The sequence below is a fragment of the Lampetra fluviatilis genome, chromosome 20 (assembly GCF_964198595.1).
Source record: "Lampetra fluviatilis chromosome 20, kcLamFluv1.1, whole genome shotgun sequence".
Lineage (NCBI taxonomy): Eukaryota > Metazoa > Chordata > Hyperoartia > Petromyzontiformes > Petromyzontidae > Lampetra > Lampetra fluviatilis.
In genome coordinates, this window is record NC_136294.1 from 2,136,465 (window position 1) to 2,150,029 (window position 13,565).

Here is a 13,565-nt window from a genome sequence, read left to right on the forward strand (position 1 = left end):
TGGTGGTTGTTTTGGCGGTGGTGGTGGTGCCGGCGGTGGTGGTGCCGGCGGTGGTGGTGGTGGTCTCAACGATTTGCGAGTCGTAGAGTTCTGTTCAAGAAGTGCCCAGACACACAAACACAGACAGACACACACAGACACACACAGACACACACAGACACACACACAGACACACACACACACAGACACACACAGACACACACACAGATACACACACAGAGACAGGCACACACACAGACACACAGACAGACACACAGACACACACACAGACACAAAGACAAAGACACACACAGACACAATGCAGACACACACAGACACACACACAGACACACACAGACACACACGTGTTGTCAAACGAGGAAGTTCAACTTGCGACTTGCGACGAAGAGGCTGCGATGGAAGTGGTGCACAAGCACAGACTCAACATGCGCGTCAAAGAGACTGCCGCGGAAATAGAACAGGCGACGTTTCGTGCAGTGGCCCTTCTTCAGAGCACGTGACGTGCTCGTATGTGCTGTGTGGAAGAGCCCATTTCTGCGGGAAAATAAGCAATGAAGTGAAACAGGCGACTTTTTCTGAAAATTGCTCTTCTACATGGCACACACAAGCACACTGTGTGCTGTTAGGAAGCCACTGGAGTTATGCACTTTTGCATCTAGACAGAAATACAAATTTCTCTAGAACTGCTTTTTGTGTTTAGTTTGTTGTCCTTCCCCATCTTCCGATTAGCACGGTTGGCTACGTACGGCGCAAAAGAAGTTCAACATACAGTACATACATATGAATAAGGGCCATTGTGCATTATACGTATTTATCCATAACAGAGGTTTTTGGGTTAGATCACGTAAATACAAATGTGTCGTGAAACCCGCCACCACCCGACACAGCCAATTAGTAATGTTTGTGACGTAAACAGAACGTGCCAATTCGTTACTAGTACAGCACACCGGCATGTGTTGGAGAGTGAACCCACGACATTTACAATTCGAGTACGACGTTTCACCAGCAATTACCAGCAGCATCATCAGGCGGCAGCCAGAGTTGCGGAGAAAACCCTCCTGTTTCTTAAACATTTATCCTTTTAAGGCTGCAGCGTTATCAGCAGATGCGTTGAGTTTCTTACATTGATATTATGTATACATACAATGATTACAGGGTCCTTCAAAAAATGTTAACATTTCTGAGAATTTTCAACAACACCACTAGAAATGCGCCTCTAGGCTCTGGAGACCACCTGGAGAAGATTCCAGGCACAACGCTGGCGAACAAGTGGGAGACTTTTGATTTAATGCTTTCGTGACTGCAGGGATTCATCTTCTTGGTTCTTTCGGTAAAGTCACGTAGAATGGAAATAATTAAATAATAATTGAACATAATAAAATAATAATATAATAAAATAACATAATTATATAATATAACATAATAAAAGAATATAATAAAATAATATAATATGTTATTATGTTTTATTTTTATTATTTTATTATTTCCATTCTACGTGACTTTACCGAAAGAACCAAGAAGATGAATCCCATGTAAGTGTTCACATATTTTTGAAGCACCCGGTACACGTGGGCCGTCTCAACTCCTAGGCGTGCGTGATGCTGCTCCATTGACTTTACCTGCTCCGTGACTGCTGCTGCTCCTGCTGCGGCTGAGCGCGTGCGCCGGGCTGCCCTCCGCAGAGAGCTCTCCCGCTGGCCACTGACCCCATTACCGGCTCCCTGGGGGATGATGAAGACTCGTGCCGATTGACCCCCTTATCGCTGGCGGGAGGATCCGAGTCCCATTACCGTGATTGGAATATCCAAGTGCATGCCCACGACGACGACGATGATGATGCTGTTACCTAGAGCCGGAGCAGGGCTGGCTGCCTTTATAACGGAGGAAGGAGGCGGCGGGGGTGGTTTAGATTGCACTGCCACAAGCCCAGCGTTCCTAAATCCACGTTTAAGACTGCTTATGTAAGCTGCGATTATGGATAGGTCACTGATTTTCAAAGTGAGAGCAGAGTTCGTATTGGTTAGACTTTTTTGATACTTTTTTAGGGGGGGGAATGGGGTTCTACTGAGAGAGTGTGTGTGGTGTGTATGTTGTGTGTGTGTTGTGTGTGTGGTGTGTGTGTTGTGTGTGTGTAGGTGTGTATATGTGTGTGTTATGTGTGTGTTGTGTGTGTGTGTGTTGTGTGAGAGTGGGGGGCGGGTGTTTGCGTGCGTGTTTGTTGAGTGTGTGTGCGCAAGTGTGTATGAGTGTGTTTACATTGTGTGTGTGTCTGTGGTTCTATGTACGCTTGTGTTTGTCAGTGTGTGTGTGTAGACCTGTGATTGCTTGTGTGTGTGAGTGCTTGAATGTATGAATGCGTGTGTGTGCGCGCGCGAGTGTTTGTTAGTGTTTAGCCTGAACGGGTCCTCGCTAACAGCACTTGCCCCAACAGTCCGTTAGAGGCTACCCGGGGGATCTTTGTCTTTGTTAGTGTTTACGTGTGTGTGTGTGTGAATGCAAATGATAGGCTAATTTGTTTCCGGCGGCCGTCTTGGCTAATGATGGTGATAATCAACTGCGAAGGATGAGTCCCGGCAGTTGTCGGGTCAGAGGGCAACCTTCCTTCCGCACGTGCACAATTTCTCCGACACTTGTGGAGTCACGGACGTGGCGGCTGCCGCGTTTGTCTCCTCGGTCTCTCCGGCCTATCGACACTCGCACGGAGCATTCATCAAGATCACCACCATCCGTCAATATCATCGTCATTATCATCTTCATCTGCCCACCCACTCGATGTTCCGTGTATATGTGTGGTTGCTATGATTAGGGGAACGGTGGTGCGGTATTTAGTGCGCTGCGCTACGAATCCGACGACCAGAGTTCGATTCCCCTGCTCACGGCCAACATTGGTGACGCATTATCACAACCGGTCCTGGGTCTCCCCTAGGTCGACTCAGCCTCAAATGAGTAGTTGGTGCCTCAAATGAGTAGCGGTATTCAGGTGGAACAAGCGGACTCCTCCACTCAGCTACCACCCCAGAGTCCGTGGTATGGCCTACAGCATTAAACAGACAATTTATTATATAATAATAACAATTATTATAAGAAACTTTGTTTATCCAGGAATGCCACGCTGAGTCGTGGGACACATTTTCAAGAGGGTCCTGCACTGGAGCCAATCCATGATGAGAGGGAAGCAACACTCTATCCCCCTACCGATGGAAACAGATGGTGATCAGTCCACTTGCTGCCCTCTGCTGGCGAGCCAAGGGTATTGCACCTACTGGAAGCCCACGGATCGGAAGGGAGTTTCAGCTCACCGTCTGCGCGTGATCTACCAACCCTATGCTGCTGCCCCCACAGTGCTGGAGGGTTACCGGCAGACACGTGCAGCAGCAAACGTAGCCACCAGCCGACTACTGCGCTCACCTAACAGCCCGGGGATTTCTGCAGAATGGCATTAAACGTGCAGCTGTAGCCCTGCAGAATGGCCCACAGCATTAAACATGCAGATGTAGCCCTACGGAGTGGCCCACAGCGTTAAACATGTAGCTGTTGCTGCTGTTGCTTTTTTGTTCAGATGCCGTAGGGGTGTGGGGGGAAGAATTTCAAGACCATCTGAACGCTCGCCGGCACAAGGTGGCAGGGCTGCAAATGCGAGCGAGGGGGGTGATGATCCGGCGATCCGGAGGAATTACGGGGGGAGGGGGGGTTGGTAGGAGTCGAGGGAGGAGGTCGGGGGGGAGCTAATGGAAGGGAGTCAGTAATTATGTTATCATCATCGTCGTCATTATTATCATTATTAATGCGTGAGATGCAATGCTGCTTAATTAATCCTGGCAGCCCGTCTCTCGCCCCCAACATCGTGAGCGCATCGCCCCGGCGGACGGGCGGACAGAAAGAGCCAGACGCGCCGAGACTTTCTCGGCGGCTCCGGAACGACGCGTACCACCGCCACCACCAACTCGTTCTATTTTATTTTTGTTTTAAAAATCACGGTTTGCGGAAGCACAGGGCTGAAAGGCCCCAACCGCGCCAGGCGGCCAGCGACGAAGGGCACGATTGAAGTTGGAACGAATCAGGGTTATTAGATTTCCGCAGCCGGAGTGCCGCGTGGAGTGCGCATCTCGCTAGCCACGTACCACCTACCTGCAGAGTAGCAGCAACTCTGTAAAATATTTGCGCGCCCGGCACACAACATCGAGGATGCATGTCGCTATGGCCGTGGCTGCTAGTCTCGGCATGCCACCTTCCTGCAGAGTAGCAGCAACCCTGCGAAATTATTACCCGGTGCGGTGTGTGGTAAACATCGCCACGAGGGAGACAAAGACGACCGGGCGTGGCTAGGGTAGGGCAGGCAGGGGGTGCCTTGCCCCCCCCCACCCCCCTGCTGTCCAAGGCGACGAGTTGGGGCCCTTAAATTTCGATTTAAAGCTTTCGTGACTGCAGGCATTCATCTTCTTGGTTCTTTCGGTAAAGTCACGTAGAATGGAAATAATAAAAAAATAAAAGTAATAAAATAATTATTATTTTATTATTTTATTATTTCCATTCTACGTGACTTTACCGAAAGAACCAAGAAGATGAGTTGGGGCCCCCTTGACAACCGCCGTTGAGATTTGTTTTCAAGTTTAAAAGAACAAAAAAATATGAGAATGCGGTTGAAATTTTCTTTTCTCTTTTTACGAGAATACTTTGATTTAGGGGTTTGTTTTACGTTTATTTTCAATTCATTTGACCGTGCGAGACAAATCAAATATTGCAACACCCCCTGAGCTGCGAATGCAGCTACACCACTGACTTTACCCCCAACAGTCTACCGAGGGCTACACAGCGGACTACAAACGGCCCCGGATCCCAATGGGCCGACGCTGGGGGGGGGGGGTAGGAGCGCGTGTCGCGATAATGAATACAAACAAGGAGTGGGTCCCCCCCCATATGTCCCTGTTCTGTGTAGCTCAGCAGAACGTATCCGCAAAGCCGCCACGCGCTGTCTCTCTCTGACCGCGCCCGCGATCGATGGGCGCGCCTCGCCGTGCGTTGGGCTCGTCACCCATCCTTCGCATTCATCTTCCCGCCTGGTTATTCGTCTGTCCGCCTGCTTACGCATCTGTTTATTAATCTGCCCGCCTGTTTATTAATTCGTGCGTGCGTCCGTCTGTACCCTTCGTCTCCACGTTAATTAATTCATACAACCGGCAAATCGTTCAACGGTCCGCTTTCATTCGTCTGCGCGATCGTTCATTCGTTCATTCAGCCCACCGTTCATTCATGAATTCGTTCAGCCAACAGGTGATGTGTACACAAAGACAAAGATCTCCCGAATAGCCTCAACGGATTGTCGGGGCAAGTGCTATTAGCGAGTGACACCTATGACGGCCGACACAGCACACGAAGGGGGTGAGTGGGTGGCCAGCACCACGCCCGGCCGCCTTTGTCTCCCTCGTGGCGATGTTTACACACCGCGCCAGGTTACTCATTTGAGGCTGAGTCGATCTAGAGGAGCGGGAATACCAACCCGGGTCGCCGGGTTCATACCACAAGTGGACAGACCACATCCACGACCACTTTCCCCAAACCCCTTATAACCCTAAACAGAATGTCCGGGGCTAATGATGGTAGCGAGCGCCAAACGAAGGCCGCATCCAACGACACGCGACGGTGGATGAGTGGCCCGATCCATCCCCACACCCGGCCGCCTTTGTCTCTCCCACGTGCGGGAGCTCCCCAGCCCCGCGCTGTGCGGACCCGCACGGCGTCTCTCCTCTCTCCTCTCTCTCTCATCCCCGCCGCTCCACTCGCGACGAAGGAGACGGCGATGGAGCCGCACTGATAGCGGCTCTGTGCGCGTGTGTGCCCGGACCTTGCGCGGCGTGTGAACGTCGGCAATGGGGAGACAAAAGCGGCCGGGCGTGGCGTTGGCCTTACCCACCCCCTCGTGGGTGGGCTGCATCGGCCCTCGCTCAAAAGCACTTGTCCCAAAAAGTCTGGCGAGGCTTTACGGTTCCCTGCTTAAGGCTCGCATCGGCGGCTCGTGACAAGTAGCATCAGAACGGGCGTTGGGTCTCCCTAAGGTCGACTCAGCCGCAAATGAGTGCCTGGTGCAGTTTTTGTGCATCAGCTGTTTTCGCGTTGTGCCACTGTGTGCTCAGTGTGTGTACATTCGTGTCTCGTTATAGGGGTGGACTTACGAAATGATGGATTGCCCGTGACGAATGCAGCCAGAGTGTTGTATGAGGTGCGGTAGTGTCATATACACACACACACACAAAGACAAAGATCCCCCTTATACCCTGCACAAGATGTTGGGGCAAGTGCTCTTTGAGATCGCATGTGAAGGCCAAGGCGGCATTTGGGCGGTCGTCACCATGCCCGGCCGCCTTTGTCTCCCCATCGGTGATGTTTACACTAAGTTGAGGCTGAGTCGACCTGCGGGAGGCCCAGGACCGGTTCAAATATTCACCACCTATTGTTCGTTCGTGGGAATCGAACTAGGGCGGGCCGGGTTCGTAGTGCAGTGCGCTGACCACTCCGCCACCACTCCCCACACACAATGTACACACACACGCAGACGTATACAACGGTGTGAGATTTGAAAACGCCTGCTGCCGCTGCTGCTGCTAATGACTTTGCTGCTGCTGATGCTGCTATTGTTGCTGCCTCCGCTTATGATTCTGCTTTAGTTGCTGCTGCTGATGCTGCAACTGCTGCACACGTTGCTGTTGTTAAAGCCGCTGCTGCTGCTGCTGATGATGATGCTTCTGCTGCTGCTATCGCGGCTGCTGACTTTGCTGTTATTGCTGATTGCTGCAACTTCTGCTGATACTGCTGCTACAGTTGCTAGTGCTGCTGCCGCCCAAGATTCTAATGCTGCTGTTACTGCTGTTGCAACTATTGCACCTGCTGCTACGGCTTCTGCTAGGACCTGCAACTGCTGCTGCAACATTCTGCTGCAACTACTGCTGTTGCTTTTGACGCTGCTCTTGCAGCTGCTGCGAGTGATATTGCTCATTACTGCAACAGCTGCTGCTACTGCTGCTATAGCTGCTACTCTTGCCACGACTACTGCTGCAAATACTGCTACAACTGCCGCAACAGCTGTTGCTACTGTTACAACTGCTGCTACAACTGCTCCTGTTACAACTGCTCCTGTTACAACTGCTGCTGCTACAACTTTTACTGCTTCAACTGCTGCTGCTTCCACTGCTCCTGTTACAACTGCTGCTGTTACAACTGTTACAACTGTTACAACTGCTTCAACTGCAACTGCTTCAACTGCTGCTGCTACAACTGCTTCAACTGCTACTATTACAACTGCTACTGCTACAACTGCTGCTGCTTCGACTTTTACTGCTTCAACTGCTGCTGTTACAACTGCTGCTGCTACAACTGCTTCAACTGCTGCTGTTACAACTGCTGCTGCTACAACTGCCATCGCTGCTGCTACAACTGCTGCTTCAACTTTTACTGCTTCAACTGCTGCTGCTACAACAGCCATCGCTGCTGCTGCATCTGCCGTCATTATTGATGACACGGCCGTGTCCTGTGGGGCCATATTTTACAAAGGACGTTAATTAGGCTCCTGATTGCTTGAACGCAGCCGTATTATTATTACTACTGCATGACAGAGGGACATGAGGTTCTATGTACAGTGTCTATGACATGGTTGATGTTGACAGTAGTGGAGGAAATAACGTCGTTTAATTAAACATTTCAAGCGCTAAATTGCAGTGGATTTCAAAATGCACGCCGGTGATGAATGTATACTTCCGTGCCCGGCACACCACACCCAGTATCCCTGTTTATGTAAGGCTGTGGCTACCAAATCGTGCTCTGCCCACCTATGCAGCACGCATTCCTTTACACCGGCGACAGAGACACAAACAAACACGTCATATATATTCGGCGAGAAATGAATCCATGGCCGAACGTGACGCCGAGACGCGGGCATATGCCTGGGGGACAACAAGGACACGCCACCGTCGTTTATTTATTTCGTCCAGATTAAAAGAGGCGGTGTCGAGCGATGTTGTGCCTGTCTGGGAATTGGGTCGTCGGGGTGAGAGTGGCCAGCTTGCCTGGACGTACCCTCCCCCCACCTCCACCCCCCCAATTAAAGCACGCGTAATCTTCTGATACCCGTTAGTAGAGCCGTCCCTTAGGGTACACGGCGAATTGTGGCCGGCCGCCCCGCGCCCCGCAATTTGGGGGGGGGGGGGCGCTTGGACGTCACGTTGTCTGAAGTGATACTCCCCGTTTACTTTGAAGGCGTCGGGGGGGGGGCACACGGTGGGGTTTGCCCCGGGCCCCGCACACCCCCCCCCTTTGGACGCCCCTGCCCACCACACTATGTACGGTGCGAAAGACGTTCAGCACACATACATACATGCTACTGGTGTTTGCGTTGCGTCCACGTGGCCTGACGCCGATGGGGACGCGGAGGTGGGTGGAGTGGCGTGGCGGGGAGGTGGAGCAGAGGCACGAACGGCTCACGGCAGAATTCTTAAGCTCCTCTCCCAGCGAAATATCGATCCTTTCGATCTGTGCCAACTTAATTATTTGCTGATCGCCCATACGCAACCATCGCCCCCGCCTCGACGCGAGCCGCAGAGCGACTGTCCCGCGGGGCCACTTGGCCCTCTGGGTCACAGCCGATCGATTCGCACACACACACACAAGGATAAAGATCACCCGTATAGCCTTGACAGACTGTTGGGGTAAGTGCTGCTAGTGAGTAGCACTTATGAAGGCTGGCAAAGCACGCGAGGGGGCGGGTGGACAGCACCACGCTCGGCCGCCTTTGTCTCCCCAGTGGCGATGTTTACACACCGCACCAGGTACTAATTTGTGTCTGAGTCAACCTAGGAACCAACCAACCGCTGCACCACCGCTCCCCGCATACGTCCACATATCCACTGCGTTGACGAACATTGTTCCGTGAATGTAGTGGATTGAGCAGCCTCTCGTGGCTGCAGGGGTCACGTGAATCTCGTATGCACAACAGAGACAAATCTGACAACGTCGATGCATCCGCGTGCAATGTGATGCATGTATCACGAGCTTAGGGATCGATATGAAGTCATGCATCGATGCATGACTACACCCCCAACGACACCGCACGCCGTGCATAATCCCTCTGTCAACCCACTGCTGTAGAGCCGCCTCCCGACATCGCATCGGTCAAGGGAGTTGTTTGACCAGACTTCACCAGCAAGCTGAATGGAATTCAAAAGAACTCACAAACACACAACTTGCCAAAGACCCAACGCAGAAGATCCCTGATTCTGATCTTACACGAAGCTCCTGGCCCACCCTAAGCCGCACCCACGACACACACCGTGGCAGATGTGGATACCCGATGCACAACTGTAAACGAAACACTCCCCAGTCTGCGACTGCGGGCATCCAGAACGGACCGTACAACGTGTAACGACGCAATGTCCGGTCGACAAATACGACGAAGGAGACGTCACAGCAGTGACGATACACTCGGCAACTCCTTGACGAGGTTGTCTGGCTTGACCACCTGCATGTGACATTGTAGTTGTCGCTCTGCGTCAACATCTACTACCACATCGGCTTAGCACGGTGGGCTACGTACGGTGCGAAAGAAGTTCAACATACATCGGCCGTACTAAAGAAGAAGACGACGATTGTCCGTGCGGGTTGGTGGAGTGCGTGGCGACGGTGAATTGAACGCAGCGCCCTAACATGTGCGAAAAAAGAGCTTTATAGCTAATCGGATTCCTCAATTTTGTCGATCAATATTCAGGTGGTTGCCCTAACCGTGACACGAACGGGGAACTGGAATCTCCTTCATTGCGCTCAGTGAAGGCGATTCCACTCAGCGCTCTTTACTCATTTTCAGAGGGGGGTGGGGGAGGGGTCACTTTCGTCGACAAGACATCATCAGTGTGAGGACCGCCACACATCAGAAACCGTTTGGGGTTTGACAGCAGCACGCGGTGATGGTGTTGGTGTGTTCACGCGTTGTGTCGTGTCGGGGGCCGCACTTCAAGGGCCGCACGAAGGCCGCCAAGGGCCTCCAGTTGCCCGCGGGCCTTGCAACGAAGGACCCTGGACTAACTGGATTACATTTATCTCCTAATCCCAAACTGGTACGAGTTTTTTTAAATGAAGCTTAATATCAAACCGACTCCATGCGCATGAAGTAAGTAAATAAATAAACCCGCAGCAGCTGCCATAATGACCGCCTTGCACTGACGTCACAATGCATCGACTCATCGATGAAAAGTGATAGCTCGCGTTCAGGATCGATATTGTGAGTATGGCACAAACGATTCTCTCTCTGCTTCTCACCTCTTCCCATCATCGCCTCTGTGTTTGCCTTAGGCGTGCTCACTTCAACCATTGCTCGCTACAAGAAGCGTCGTTAACTCTCTCTCTCTCCTCTCTTCTGTCAAAACTCTGGAGGTGCCGTTTGTTGCTGGCCTTTGGGCACCGCGCTCAGCAACTGTGGTTTAAAAATCAAACGAACAACAACAATTATCATGTGACCCGCGCAGCCACTGGTGGGCGCTACATTTTTTAAAATAAATATTTATTGAATATATAATTGGTATATTGAATTCAAATCGCGACTCTGAACTGTGAGAAAGTTATTTTTTTTATCGAATCGTCAGGACAGTAAATTGTTGCACGCCTACTGCTCTGCAAAAGTAATATATTTATGTATAACAAAATGTATCTTAAACTGTATAACACAAGAGGGCTAACGTTTCGGGCGATGGGCCTTAATCAAAGCGGAGATGATTGAACAGAAAGATTGACTGAAAGGAAATACTTCAATTGATTAGGCCGATGTGTGTGTGTACAACACGTGTGTGTGTGTACAGCACGTGTGTGTGTGTGTGTACAACACGTGTGTGTGTGTAGAGCACGTGTGTGTGTGTGTACAACACATGTGTGTGTACAACACGTGTGTGTGTGTGTGTACAACACGTGTGTGTGTACAACACGTGTGTGTACAGCACGTGTGTGTACAGCACGTGTGTGTGTGTGTGTGCAACACGTGTGCGTGTGTGTGTACAACACGTGTATTTGTGTGTACAGGACGTGTGTGTGTGTGTACAGCACGTGTGTGTACAACACGTGTGTGTGTGTAGCACGTGTGTGTGTGTACAACACGTGTGTGTGTGTGAGTGAGTAGGAGTAGATGTGGTTCGGTAGTGTAGCGCTGAGCGCACTGTGCTACAAACCCGGCTACCCGAGTTCGAATCCCGCTCACAGCCACTGACAACATCAGTGAAAGTCGCCTGGTTCGATTCCTATCTCCCGATGCGGCAGCTGAAAAAATCCCCCCGTCCCCCCGTCCCCCCAAATTAAATTGCCTCGGTCCACCGAGCAGTGCAGATGGGTTCACCACAGTTTGTGTATCGGTAGGTCGCGTGCGGTGGGGCAAAGTGTGGGTACGGCCACCTCTTCCAAGACAGTCCCGTCAGGGTGGAAGAGTAGGCCAAACACCCTCGAGGGCACAGTTCTTCATTGCAAGGACTACGGGCCACTGACGGCCCCAGTGGTGGCCTTTAGTGCGGCCCGCGACAATCCACACAAATCTGCTGCTGTCCACCATCGCGCTCCCGTGTGTCCAAACCCGAAATGGTTTTAAATGAGTGGCGGGCCCTCGCTCTGACGATGTCTGATCGGCGAAATTGGCCCCATCCCCCCTATGAAAATGAGTCGAGAAACGCCGCTCTTCGCGGAGCCTCTTCCGCCAGTCGAGGCGTGATGGAGCAATTGCAGGGCTCGCCCCCATCCACCTTGCCACTGAGAAACCACGGAAACTTGGGCCACCGTGCGGTTTGTCGGCTTCTCGCGTGCCGATCTGTGCAAGTCATGACTGTCGATCACCGGTGCCCGGCCGTCGGAACCGGTGATCGATTATGAAAACGATTCAACTAAAATACGCGTGAAATCTCTTGCCCGTCCAGTCAGTGATAATTTCACATCGGTTACTCACGCGGTTACGATATTCTATAGCATTTAACTTATTGTGTTGCTGCTGCTGTTGTTGATGCGTTGGCAGTGGTGCACAAACACAAGTAACACATACAAACTACGCATTCTTAAAGGATAACACTGTGGCCTTAGAAGCATTTTTTAAACACCGACGTTTCAAGCGATCACCCTTCATCGAGTGATGCCCATTATTCATGTCGCACATAAAGTATGCTCTGAAGCAGGGTCATTACCCGAAACGTCGCCAATTACATGTTTTTTCCGGTTAAGGCTAAGGTGTTGTTCTGGAGTATTACATAGACACACATTCGCCATACACACCCTGCAGACAGTATTCTGAAAACACTGAGATTCATTACAATTCAGTAATTCCACGACAGTATATTTTTAGCAGGACTCTATTGGGTGCATTACAATACAAAGACAAACATCCCCTGTATATCATTCACAGACTTTTTGGGCAAGTGCTGTTAGCGAACACTTATGTATGTATTGTCTAAGTTGAACTTCTGTCGCACCGTACGTAGCCAACTGCGCTAGTGGCGATGCTTTCACACCGTACCAGGTACTTATTTGAGGCTAAGTCGACCTAGGGGAGGCCCAGGACATGTTCAAGATAACCGGCACCGGTGTTTGCCGTCGTGAGCGAGAATCGAACTCGAGTCACACACGCACACATACACGTGCACACACGCACACTTAGACGTGCACACACGCACACATACACGTGCACACACGCACACACACACGTCCGTGCACACGCGCACACGTGCGCAGACACATACACACTCTCTCTCTCTCACGAACACGTGCACAGATATCAACACGCACACTTGCACACTCACTCGAACCCACACTCACGCACAGACACGTGCTCACACATTCACACTCTCACCTACACTCACAAATATCCCCGGTATAGCCGTAACAGACTGTTGGAGCAAGTGCTGTTAGCGAGCACCTATGAAGGCCGGGACGGCACACGAGGGGGTGGGTGGCCAGCACCACCACGCCCGGCCGCCTTTGTCTCCCGAGTTCCGATGTGTTATACGCATCGCACACACACACACACACATCCACACGGTCACACACAGAGCAATGCACACACACACTCACCTACACTCACACACAGACTGTCGCACAGACAGGTACACACTCACCTACACTCACACACAGACTGTCGCACAGACAGGTACACACTCACCTACACTCACACACAGACTGTCGCACAGACAGGTACACACTCACCTACACTCACACACAGACTGTCGCACAGACAGGTACACACTCACCTACACTCACCTGCTCTTCTGACACCGCGGCCGCTGCCGTTGAAGGTGGCATTACGCGCGCCCTTTATCCACACAGGAGCCGTCTTTGGCCGCCTCGCTAAAGAGCCACTAGTGATGGATGTGACGGTCAAGCCTGCGTGTCCCTCCTTCAGGGGTTACCGCACGTGGGAGCCTAAGCTGCCGGACTTGCATCGTGTCTCTCCAGCCGGTGTGCGTGCGTGCGTGCGCGTGTGCGTGCGTGTGTGTGTGCGTCCGCGCGCGCGCGCGCGTGATGCTGGCATGCAACGCAAACACGCCAACGAGGCAGCAGGAAAG

The 13,565-nt window shown here is 51.7% G+C and overlaps 1 long non-coding RNA gene across 1 annotated transcript; it reads right to left on the reverse strand.

Annotated features, from left to right (window-relative positions):
* Positions 1–27: 27 nt before the first annotated feature.
* Positions 28–13,565, reverse strand: LOC144937737 (uncharacterized). Its single transcript, XR_013637770.1, has 3 exons — positions 13,261–13,565; positions 1,620–2,684; positions 28–90 (listed from the first exon to the last, which is right to left on the reverse strand). It is a non-coding gene; the product is annotated as an uncharacterized LOC144937737 (long non-coding RNA).